The sequence below is a fragment of the Pituophis catenifer genome, unplaced genomic scaffold (genome assembly GCF_029215685.1).
Source record: "Pituophis catenifer annectens isolate HBS135680 unplaced genomic scaffold, rPitCat1.0.hap2 SCAF_4, whole genome shotgun sequence".
Classification (NCBI taxonomy): domain Eukaryota; kingdom Metazoa; phylum Chordata; class Lepidosauria; order Squamata; family Colubridae; genus Pituophis; species Pituophis catenifer.
In genome coordinates this window covers 121,744,414-121,757,609 of record NW_027256884.1, presented here as the reverse complement: position 1 = coordinate 121,757,609, position 13,196 = coordinate 121,744,414, and positions in this window count along the sequence as shown.

Below are 13,196 nucleotides of genomic sequence, written 5' to 3'. Positions count from 1 at the left end.
CATGATTAACTTGGTATATGTTGTCTTCTAGTGGATGAAATATTAAAGGACATTAGTATATTCTGGCTAAAAGATCCATATAAGTAAAATACAACCAGGAAACAAAATATAGAGTTCAATAACAAACCTAATAACTCCCCTTTAACACCCAATTAAAACCCTATATTATTTTATTTTTCATCACTTTATTTTGTACCATGCTGGAGTCTTCCTGGATTTAATTGACATATGGTGGAATGAGAGTGTCTATGGGGTTGAAGCTCCATTATCTTTTTTTAATGCATTGAACATGTAACATCCCATGGTAGATAGATAGATAGATAGATAGATAGATAGATAGATAGATAGATAGATAGATAGAATTGTTTATTGCCCAAGTGTGATTGGACACACAAGGAATTTGTCTTCGGTGCATATGCTCTCAGTGTACATAAGGAGAATAAAATAAATTCATCAAGAATAAAAAGATACAACACTTAGTGATAGTCAAGTTTACTAATAAGCTATCAAATCATACTAGGAAACAAGTAAAAACAATATAATTGAAAGATACAAGCAACATGGTTATAGTCATAAGTGGAAAGAGATAGTTACTAGTAAGGAAGAGAAGAATAATAGTAATACAGTCTTAGTAAATTATTTGACAGTGTTGTAGGAATTAGTGGTTTAGCAGAGTGATGGCATTTGGGGAAAACTGTCCTTGTGTCTAGTTGTTCTGGTGTGCAGTGCTCTATAGCGTCGTTTTGAGGGTAGCAGTTGAAACAGTTTATGTCCAGGATGTGAAGGGTCTGTAGATATTTTCACAGCCCTCTTTTTGACTCGTGCTTATGGTTGCATAAGTTGCATGCACAATGCATGCAAAAAAAGGAGTGGGACTTCAATTGCATGATCACAGCTGCCATCTGGATTTTTTTTTCCCAACCCAACCACAGAGGGGACCTGTTCTATAATGTATCAATTAAATACAAGATGACCCTTGCATGAATTCAATCAATGCCTATAGAGATAGACCTTGACTTACTATCTCAGTTGGGGCCAGAGCAAGAAAGCAATGCTCTCTTCATATGAGCAATAGCATTTAGACTTATATACTGCCCCAAAACACTTTCCAGAACTCTCTGGGTGATTTACAATGTAGTAGCATTATTTGCATATGGCCCCCAACAATCTGGGTCCTCATTTTGCCGACCTTGGAAGGATAGAAAGCTGAGTCAACCTGGAGCCTCATCAGGTTCAAACTCCAGGGTGTGGGCAGAGTTGTTGTGGCCTCCCCAACGGCCAGCGGAGCTGGTGGCAGACTCAGACACTGAGGAGGTTGGAGGGGAACATGGACCAGTCCTGGCGTCTGGGGAAGGCTCTGATGAGTGCTCTGCATCAGAGGCAGAGATGGGGCCAGGGCCATCCAACAGTTATCAGCTACCTTCGGAGTCGGAGATAAGTGGGGCTGATGAACAGGTGAAGCCTGTTCCCGATGTGTGTATGCGCAGAGCTGCCAGGAGAAGGGAACAGCTAAGGAACAAGGGTCGACTCAGGAGTAAAGGCACAAGTGGATGGTGAATGGCCCCTCCCATAGGAATAAAGAGGAGCGAAAGGGGAGTGGAGTTTGCAGGAGACAATTAGTTCAGTTCATTAGTGTGAAGATCTGTTCGTGACTCTCAGAGACTCCTTGCCAAATATTTGCTTGTACAGCATTGTGTTTGGAAGATATCAGCCTGGCAACTCTCCAAGCCTGATAAGGTCTGTGGTTGTAAATTCACCCTTGAAAGACTGTTTGCTGGGAGTTTGCTGGATGTGAATGAGAGGAATTTACATTAGCTTAATAAAAATGAGGGGACAAGGAGTCTGCTTCGTGCTTTTGTGAAGCCTACATCAGAACAGACTCCGGCAATTGGCAAAAAGACAAACAAGGCCCAGAAATTTACATTTGGGCTACTCTTATCAGGCTGTACGAACAAACTGCCTCACCCTTCAACTCTGCCTGGCTTTGAATCACCTTATTGCTTCAGGCTGAGAAGAGAGCTGGTTCTTCAGCTGTTGGGAAAAACATCAGTTGGGAAAAAAGAAAGACAGAATTCACACATGTTAGATGTTGTCTGCAACATCTCTTCCCTTCCCTTCCCTTCCCTTCCCTTCTATTCTTATCCAAAGTGACTTTGGGCAGCTTACAATACAATAAAAATGTAACAAAATTTCTACTTTAAATAGTAAAGCAATTTTAAAATTACAGAAATTGAACAATTCTTATTAAAGAATTTAAGAGTTGCTGGATAACGAGATTAATAAATGAATATATATACAGACATGTCCTTTTTCCAGATGGGTCAATAGATCTAAAAGATGAGGTGTCCAAGGTTAGGTATGTGACTACTCAGATAAGGATATTTCAATCTCATCCAAACGCACAACTCATCAGGAATCAAGAATTAGTTTTTCCTTAATGAAATATTAACTGGCCCTCATTAGATTGCTAACCAATAATCTAATCAAGGAGATAGGGCACTAACTGTAATGGTAAACAGCCTTGTAAAACAAACCAATGAATTTCTAGTTAAGCATAATGGTTCTGGATGTTTTGGAATGGCAGGGAGAATATGTACAAGGTCCATGGAGCAAGGTTCATTGTTCCTTCTCTGTGGAAAAGTGAACTCACGAGGTGGAGTGAGCAGTTGATGTTGTGTGTGTGGTTTTTTTTTTTTTTTAAATTCTTGGAATTCAGAGTTTTGGGGGTATCTGTCTAGAACAAGGGTCTCCAACCTTGGCAACTTTAAGACTTGTGGACTTCAACTCCCAGAATTCTGCTGACTGAGGGACTCTGGGAGTTAAAGTCCACAAGTCTTAGAGTTGCCAAGGTTGGAGACAGTGGTGGGTTTCAAATTTTTTTACTACCGGTTCTGTGGGCATGGCATGGCTTGGTGGGCGTGGCTTGGTGGGTGTGGCAGGGGAAGGATACTGTAAAATCTCCATTCCTACCCCACTCAGGGGAAGGTTACTGCAAAATCCCCATTTCCTTCCAATCAGCTGGGACTTGGGAGGCAGAGAATAGATGGGGGCGGGGCCAGTCAGAATTTTTACTACCTACGACCTACTCAAAATTTCCACTACCGGTTCTCCAGAACTGGTCAGAACTTGCTGAAACCCATCTCTGGTTGGAGACCCCTGTTCTAGAGGGTCGTTTGAGGGTACTATAGCAAAAAGGTTACAGAGAACTAGTTTTGCTGCCTCTACTGGTTGATTAGTGAATTGCAACACAGGTAAGGCAGCTCTTCCCAAAGTCCATCTTTTCGGACAGGTAAGCCTTGACCTCCGGAAAAAGCCACCAGCTCTGTGTAGGAATCAGTTGCACATGTTTACCTGCAATAAAATAATAAAATAAAATAAAATAAAATAAAATAAAATAAAATAAAATAAAATAAAATAAAATAAAATAAAATTCTGATGAGTGTTAAACTTAGTTCTCGGTCATGGTGCTTCCTGAGTGCTGATTGATTCACCACCAGGCAAAACCCCAAACAGGGTTTTGGTTCAAAGAGTTCAGGATGAACTTCAAAGAGTTCAGGATGTGGAATGAACGCAATCTTGACATGATAGCAGCATTCCAATATTTAGGGGGTTGCCATAAAGAAGAGGGAGTCAAACCTATTCTCCAAAGCACCTGAAGGGCAGGACAAGAAGCAATGGACGGAAACAAATCAAGGAGAGAAGCAACCGAGAACTAAAGGAGAAATTGCCTGACGGTGAGAACAATCAATCAATTCGATTTATTACAGTCCTAGACCAAAGACAGGGAGAACAAATTCAGCAGTGGGACGGCTTGCCTCCAGATTCAGAAGTTGTGAAAACTCCCAACAGTGGGACGTTTTCAAGAAGAGAGATATTAATTGGAGAGTGAGCTTAACTCTCGGTTAGTCATGTTTGTTGTTTCGTTTTAGTCTTGTGTTTATGTGTTTCTATATTTCACTTCTTATATTGCTTTCCAATCATTATTGTGTGTTAATTTTACTGTAAATATTTAATAAAGATATTAAAAAATATCTTGAGAGCCTTGGTAGTACAGGGGTTTAAGGCACCCTGTTATTAAGCTGGTTATTAAGACCAGCTGCCTGCAATTACTGCAGGGTTCGAATCTCGCCAAGGCTCAAGGTTGACTCAGCCTTCCATCCTTTCTAAGGTAGGTAAATTGAGGACCCAGTTTGTGGAGGCAATAAGCTGACTTTGTATAAATATACAAAAGGATGAAGGCTATTGCTTAACGCACTGTAAGCCGCCCTGAGTCTTCGGAGAAGGGTGGCATATAAATCAAATTAAAAAAAAGAAGAAGAAGAAGAAGAAGAAGAGATCCGGACAGCCATTTGTCTGAAATGGCATAGGCTTTCCTGCCTGAGCAGGGGGTTAGACTAGAAGACCTCCAAAGGTCCCTTTCCAACTCTCCTGTCATTTTGCTTTACCGCGTGGTGTTTCTTCCTTTCCAGCTTCCCGGCACTTTATTCATAGAGGGGGGGGGGGCGCAGTGTGTTGTGTTATGCCGTGTACTATGCGTGTTTTAGAGGGAGCTGCTGGAAGTAGGTGACCTATGTCCCGAGTGGGACTCTTTTCCCCCACTCCGCCCCACCCGCAATCCCAGTTCATCGTCCCAGCTGGCTTTCGGAGTGTGCGCGGGGGAAAGAAAATTGCCAGTGGGCGGAGAGATGGGTGGGGGCTTCCCAGCCGGGACGGGAACTTTTCCCGTCCCTCGTCCCGCGCCAGCCGTCCTTGGTCTGGGAAAGCGAAAGATGGGCAGGTGGAAAGTGGTGCTTTGCAGCTGGCTGGGCATCGCGGCGCTCGTGGCGCTGTTCCTGCTGGGGTTCTTAGCGGGTAAGCGCGAACTTTTGCTTCCACCGGCGCTTTGGGGACGCGGGTGGCGAGGACCGGCGGGAGCGCAGGGTCTTGGATCGGAGCGATCCCGGACGCTTCGCGCACCGTATAGGAGCTCTGACTTCGGCGTGGAGGCGTCACCCTACCTAGGGTGGATTTCCACCGGCCCTTTGCCCGGCTGACACCCCCCTTCCCCCCCCCAACGGGCTGTCCAGCTTGGTGGAAAAGAATAGGATCGGGGGTGATGGGGGTGGAGTGGGGGGGTGCGTGCGTTGGTGTTTCTTGCAGAAACCCAGGTTTTTACAGATTTGAATTCTGTAACGAGAGTTGGAAGGGACCTTTTAGGTCATCTAGTCTAACCCTCCCCCCCCACCACCACATTACCCACCAAAAGAGTCTCGGTGGTGCAGCGGACTAAAGTGCTGTTAAGTGCTAGCACTTAGTTGCCAGCTGCCTGCAATTAGTGCAAGTCGGAATCTCACCAGGCTCAAGGTTTATTTATTTATTTATTTATTTATTTATTTATTTATTTATTTATTTATTTATTTATTTATTTATCCATCTATCTATCTATCTATCTATCTATCTATCTATCTATCTATCTATCTATCTATCTATCTATCTATCTATTTATTGAATTTCTATACCGCCCTTCTCCCGAAGGACTCAGGGCTGTGAACAATTCGGTGTATATGCTAAGACCTTGGCATAGAATTTAGATGTTTATGCTAGCCCTGCTTGTTGAAACAGAAAGGTCTTCAGGGCATGTCAGAAAGTGCGAAGATCTGGGATTATACGTATTCCAGTTGAATACGAAGGTTGACTCAGCCTTCCATCCTTTCGAGGTAGGTAAATTGAGGACCCGGATTGTGGGGGCAATAAGCCGACTTTGTATAGAACAACACCACTTTGGGGGGGGGAGGGAAAGCCCTACTAAGCAGGTATATACAAAAAAGTATGCAGGCTATTGCTATAATGCATTGTAAGCCGCCCTAAGTCTACAGAGAAGGGCAGCATATAAATTGGACTAATAAATAAATAAACAATCCTAGGGATAATACCATATTTTGCTCCTATGTCTCTATTTAGTGTTAATAGTATATTCTGTATTTCTCATGCCACAGTAGTAGTATTAACACTAGGAAAACTCACAAACTGGCTAAGAAGAAATAGAGTGTGTGTGTTTTAAACCAAAGCCTAATGCATCTTAACCAGTAGCATCTTTAGTAACAAAAACGCTCATCTCTTTTCTGCTTTGAAGTATGTCAGCGGGTATGTAACCTACAGATGCTACAGATTGACAGAGTTGGAAGGGACCTTGTAGGTCATCTAGTCCAACCCCCCGCAGGAGACCCTACACCATTTCTATGCAGTCCAGTCTGTTCTTGAAGATATTCTTGAAGCTCCCACAACTTCCGAAGGCAACTTCTGTTCCATTGGTGGATTGCTCTCACTGTCAGAAAATTTCTCCTTATTTTTATGTTGAATATCTTCCTTGATCAGTTTCCATCCTTTATTCCTTGTCTGGCCAAAGGTGCTTTGAGGAATAGCTTGACCCCCTTCCTCTCTGTGGCAGCCCCTCAAATATTGGAAGACTGCTCTCATGTCTCCCCTGGTCCTTCTCTTCACTAGACTAGCCATGCCCAGTTCCTGCAACCGTTCATCGTATGTTTTAGGTTCAAAGTCCCCACTCTACCAGAAGAACTAGGTTGCTTTTCTTCAGCCTAATTTATTCCCCAGAATCGTCCATCACCAGAGTTGATGCTGAAGGATTTGAAGAAGAAATTGGACAAACAATTAAATTGGACAACTAAATAGTGTAGGGGGGGTCTCCTGCTTGAGCAGGGGGTTGGACTAAATGACCTCTAAGGTCCCTTCCCACTTTTGTGATTCTGTTATCTCCCACAGCCATTAAGTGTCCTTACAAGGCAGGATGGCAGCACAATTTGAGCCTCCAAGTTTTAAGAAGGAAGTCTATAAGCTCAGAGGCCCTTTTCACATGCTCGCTTGCGCACTTTCCCTAAAGCTCAGGCCAGGCATCTTGAACAGATTCTGGGTCTTGCTTCAACTTCTGGCAGATATTACATAGTCTTCAAATGCAAATCCGCACAACACAGGAATTTTACAGCTATTTCCCCGCCCCCCCTCCCGCCCAGAACTTCTTCCTCTTCCCCTTCATGAAATTATGGCATCAATGAGTTCCATATGATAAATTCTGGGCAAACTTGTTGAACAATATGTAACAAGATCTCTTCATTGTTTCAGCTCTCCCAGTTTCCTGTCATGTAAGGCTAATGGTTTTTTATCTGATGATCCGCTCTTAACTTAACTCAAATCTGGATGGCTTCTTGTAATCCACACCCGTGGCTTGGTTCCGAGATTTTGCGCCGGAATGTTCTTTTTAAGAGTTGGTTACCGTGAAGAAAAACTCAGAGAAAGAGCTGTTGTTGTTGGGTTTTGTTTTTTTTTTAAAAAAAATGTATGCCTTTCCCTCATGACCAAAATGTTTCAGTGTAATTAATCTGAATTTCTTCCTAGAACGATAACAAACTAACTTTTCAATCCAAGCAGAACGTTCGGTTTTTATTCTGATTTCCCATTTTTCTTTCCCAGCTGCCGTCAACTCAAACAAGCCAGGGTTTGCAAAGCCTGTTAATCCTTCCAAAAGGGAACGTAATCAAATTTAAAATTTCCTATACTTGCTCCTGTTGAGGGCATGATAACCTTGATGAACTCCATGATTCCTTTCCTCCTCCTTCTCACCCACCCACCCATGTGGGGGGACGGGGTGGGATGTGGAAAAATGTAGCAGGGACTTACAAGCTTTGCTTAGGCTGAATGTTATGTAACCCTTCTGGGGCACCCAAAATAACAATGAATTTCAGAGCACAAAGAATGCTTGCACACTGTGTAAGTGAGGCAATAAAAGATGGCAACTTTTATTCCTTTAGCAAGTGGGACAGAGACATCCTGTTATGCCAGTTCTCTGAATCAATCATCCTTATTTTTTTATTTTTCTTTCCAGGCACAATTTAAATTGCTCTGGCTCTTTTTCAAGGTTTTGTGTAACTTTCTGTTCATTCACATAGCAGTGCTGTAGAACGGCTGTCCCAAGGAGTTTGGGGACTGCAGATGCTGTACAAATTGGGGTGGGAGGACCCAAGTAGCAGGATTTGCCCTCCCCCCTTCTTTCTGGCAGCTCCTTAAAAGCCTGTTGCCTATCACACTCTTGGGCAAAGCACGTGAGCCATTTCCTCCTTTCCGTGATCCATGAAAGTGCATCTTTCTGTTTCAACAAGCAGGGCTAGCATAAACATCTAAATTCTATGCCAAGGTCTTAGCAGATACACCAAGTTGACTCAATTTATTATTTACTGTTTATATATAAAAAAATATTATATTTATATGAAATCTTAATCTGTTCACCCCCTGAGTCCTTCGGGAGAAGGGCAGTATAGAAATTCAATAAATAAATAAATAAATAAATAAATCTATAGTATGTAGATAATAAAGTTGAAAAAAAGTAAACAACATTTTTACAGAACTATAGATACGTTGAGGCTGGGTGTGACAAGGAATAGCTGGGAGGGGAGGGGCCAGGGGAGGCACCCCTTGATGTGAGTGACATTGAGTTGGCCACGCCCACCCATTCACATGACCATCAAGCCACGCCCACTGTCACATGACCATCGAGCCATGCCCACAAAATAAGCCACACCCACAGAACCGGTAGTAAAAAAATTTAGAACCCATCCCTGAGGATGTCCTAATACTGTGTGTATATCTGATGAGCTATCCATGTAACTGTTAGGGGTTTTTCTCATATCCCCTTTTTGCAGGACAAATTTATGACCAACAAACTTATGTAGAAAGTTAGCACCCACCCCTCTCTTAGAAGAATGAAATATTTTGAGAAATATTAAAAAGGCAGAATATTATATTTCCCTGGATGACAAATGGAGAAACATACTCTTGGAAAGCAGCCCCCGCTTTTCTTAATAGCTCTCAGCAGATGTCAGCACTTAAGAGATAAAGAGATAGCTAGCTCTATTCATAAGCAAATTCCCTGCAGAAAGGTCTGAACAAAGGTAGGGTTAGCCCTCAGCCACAATAGGAATTGCCCAACAAGCCCCTTCATTGCATCAGCAGACCAAGCTTCAACCCAGCGTGGCTCAGACAACCTACAGAACCAGCTATGATCCCTACAAGAGCCAATAGAATACATGTTCTGGCACAGGAACAGGAAACTCAAGTTCAAAGCCCAAGAGCAGGTATAAATACCCCTCACTCTCAACTCCATGTGGTCTTCTGCCCAGGACCTCAAACCCATGTGGTTCTGCTTCGTCAATAAATGGACCCTCTTTCCAATCAGCCTCCGACCTCCATTTTGTCTCCAGTGCTTATCTCCTGGCTTGGAACTGGACCAGATGGATATTTCTTCCAACAAATATGATGGTAACTGAGACTAGAATTTCTGTTGCTAAGTGAGTCACATGTGATTTTTACAACCTTTTTTGACATGGTTGTTAAGTGAATCACTAGTTGTTAAGTGAATCCAGCTTCCCCCATTGACTTTGCTTGTCAGGAGCTGGCTGGGACGTTTTGCCTCTCAAACGTCATATCCAAACTGAGCTGCCTTTTACTCCTCTGGCGTGCACCCCATCCCTCCTGGGTGTCCAGCTCCTTACTAGATTCTGTCGCAAGATTTGAAAGTTGCCAAGTTTGAGAAACTGCATCCTAGAGCAGAGGTCACCAACCTTTCGGACCTCAGGGACCACTAAATTCATCATTTTAAATCCCGCGGACCACTAGTATGAATTTTTTTAAATAAAGATTAACAGTATTTAGTGCAATATAAAAAATGCAAATAATTTTTCTGCGGACCACCCAAATTTTCTCACGGACCACCAATGGCCCACGGACCACCAGTCTCCTAGAGCTTGTGATTGGTGAGATGGTGAGGAGTTGAGGTCCAGTTGGTCACGCTCAATTTCTGAAGGAACACAACTGAAGGAACTGGGTATATCTACTGTAACGAAAAGAAGGACTAGGAAGGTGACATGAAAGCAGTGTTCCAATATTTGAGGGGTTCAACAAGGAAGAGGGGGTCAACCTATTCTCCAAAGCACCTGAAGGCAGGGCACGAAGCAATGGATGGAAGCTAATCAAGGAGAGAAGCAACTTAGAACTAAGGAGAAATTTCTGGACTGTTAGAACAATTATTCAGTGGAACAAGTTGTGGGTGCTTCATCACTGGAGGTTTTTAAGATGAGAGTGGACAACCACTCTCAATAAGGGCCTGGTGGCTCAGCAGACTAATAGCATTGTGATTAACACCAGCTGTCTGCAATTACTGCGAGTTCAATTCTCACCAGGCTCAAGGTTGACTCAGCCTTCCATCCTTTCTAAGGTAGGTAAATTGAGGACCCAGTTTGTGGGGGCAATAAGCTGACTTTTTATAAATAGACAAAAGTATGAAGGCTATTGCTTAACGCACTGTAAGCCGCCCTGAGTCTCCGGAGAAGGGCGGCATATAAATCAAATTAAAAAACAAAACAAAACAAAAACACCATTTATCTGAAAAGATATAGATAAGATAAGATATAACTTTATTGCCATTTTTTTACTGCACATCAGTGGTGCAAAAAATATTTTTTTTTACTATCGGTTCTGTGGCCGTGGCTTGGTGGGAATGGCATGGCTTGGTGGGCGTGGCTTGGTGGGCATGGCAGGGGAAGGATACTATAAAATCTCCATTCCCACCCCACTCTAGGGGAAGAATACTGTAAAATCTCCATTCCAGGGGTGAAATGCTCCCAGTTTGGACCGGATCGCTAGATCCGGTAGCGATGGAGGCAGGTGGTTCGGAGAACTGGTAGCAAAAATACCTGCCCCCCCCTCCCATGCCCAGCTGAGCTGCACAATCATCAGAGGCTTTTATTTTACTTTTAAAAACATTTTTTCTACAACCTCTTCGGTCAAAAAAATGCTTTTAAAAGTAAAAAAAAAAGCCTCTGATGATCGTGCGGCTCAGCTGGGATCATCAAAGGCTTTTAAAAGAAAAAAACTCTTTTTTCCTTTTAAATGCCTCTGACAATCCGAGCTGAGTTGCCTGATGGCAGAGGCTTTTTAAAAAAGCCTCTGCCGATCAGGCCACTCAGCTGGGACCGTCAGAGCCTTTTGAAACCATTTTTTTACAACCTCTTCACTGAAGACAAATGATGCCTGACTGGCATTTTCTGAAGGGCTTGTTCTGCAGGTTATGGTAAAAAAAATCAAATTGGCAGTCATAATGATGGAATCAAAGCTGGATGGAACCACTTGTTTTTTCCTTCTGTGCACAAATTATCAACATCGTCAATTCCGTTTTCAATATCGTGTTGGGTGTTCCTATGATATGCTGAATAATAAACTAACCAAATCAGGCAAATTTTGCACAGCTAAAATATGTTGGTTTGATTTAGGAGTGAAATTCAGCAGGTTCTGACAGGTTCTGGACCACCGGTAGCGGAAATTTTGAGTAGTTTGGCGAACCGGCAAATACCACCTCTGGCTGACCCCAGAGTGGGGTGGGAATGGAGATTTTGCAATATCCTTCCCCCAGGAGTGGGGTGGGAATGGAGATATTGCAATATCCTTCCCCCAGGAGTGGGGAGGGAATGGGGATTTTGCAATATCCTTCCCCCAGGAGTGGGTGGGAATGGAGATTTTGCAATATCCTTCCCCCAGGAGTGGGGTGGGAATGGAGATTTCGCAATATCCTCCCCCCAGGAGTGGGGAGAAAAAGGGGATTTTGCAGTATCCTTCCCCTGGAGTGGGGTGGGAATGGAGATTTTGCAATATCCTCCCCCCAGGAGTGGGGAGGAAAAGGGGATTTTGCAGTATCCTTCCTCCAGGAGTGGGGTGGGAATGGAGATTTTGCAATATCCTTCCTCCAGGAGTGGGGTGGGAATGGAGATTTTGCAGTATCCTTTCCCTGCCATGCCCACCAAGCCGCGCCCAGACAGCATTCTGGGAGTTGAAGTCCAGACAGCTTAAAGTTGCCAATTTTGAAAACACTAGTCTGCACGGTGGAACTCACTGCCTCAGGAACATTTGATCCTACTCTTTCCTCTTTTAGTGAGGTTTTAAGTCTCCTTGTAATGGGACCACTGGAATTATTTCTAATAGCCCAGTTATTATTGACCAAAGTAGTTCAGATGTTTTATTCTTAAAGAATAATAAAGAAAAAAAGAAATTGGTTTTGTTTCTGAGGCCATGTTGAATATCATTATCTAACAGTAAAACATGAGGCAAACTTAATACTTAAAGTATTGACATATGACTGTAATTTTACAGTCGCATTTGTAAGTCAACCCACAAGATTGACCCAATGTTATGACCTTTCTGTCTGATGGTTATTAAGCAAATGCTGTGGTTGTTAAGGAAACACCACGGTCGTTAAATGAACCAAAGGTTCACTATGGGGCAGTTTTTCTGAAAACTGGAAGCAAAATGCCATCACATGACTGTGGGTAACTTCAAACAGCCATAAATGTGGTCACATGACCATGGGGGAGGGCAACTGTCAGAACTGCAGAAACAGGTTGTAAGTATCCCGGAGGAGGTCCATATAATTTTGAACTAAGTCACTAAGCAAACAGCCATAAATCGAGGATTAGCTGTATTAAAGGTTTGATCCTTTTTCTCAAAAAGATTCCGGCAGGGATTTTCCCAGCCCCATTTAAAGGGGTCAGCAGCAATCTTCTTGACGTAAAGTAGGGCTTTTTTTGCAGGTCCCTATCGCTTCCTTGCTGTATAAACAAGGAAAGGAGGGAAAGAGAAAAAGCTGTCAACAAATAATCTGCTTGAGTTAGAGCTGAGATGGGCAAAGAGTAAACAATGCAGTTTCTCCAACGAGTTTGCAAAGGGTGTTCTTTCCTGCCAGTGTAAACTTTCGTTGCCCTTTTTAATCCCCCCTGAACTCGCTGACCGAAATAAGCCAAAACAAACGTCAAGATTAAGTCTTAACCGGTTTCCTTTCCCTCCTGCAATAATTCTTGGAGGTGCCACTTCCTTGTCCTTCTTCCCCAACTAATAAATTCTCCAGATGTTGCAATCTAATCAAGAGAAACTTTACTCCTTCATTAAAAAAAAAACTGCCCTACAATGCTGTTACTCACTTCGCCCTGGCTAGACTCCAGTAGCAAAACAAAGGAGCAGCTATGCAATTATTTCTTTGATGCAATTTTGCCCAGGTAGGCACGTGAGTGGAATAATATCTTTTGCAGTCCTGACAGGACAGAAATGGAAAAAGATCTGTTGCCATCCTGATGATAGAAATGCAATGCAATTTGCATTTGCGT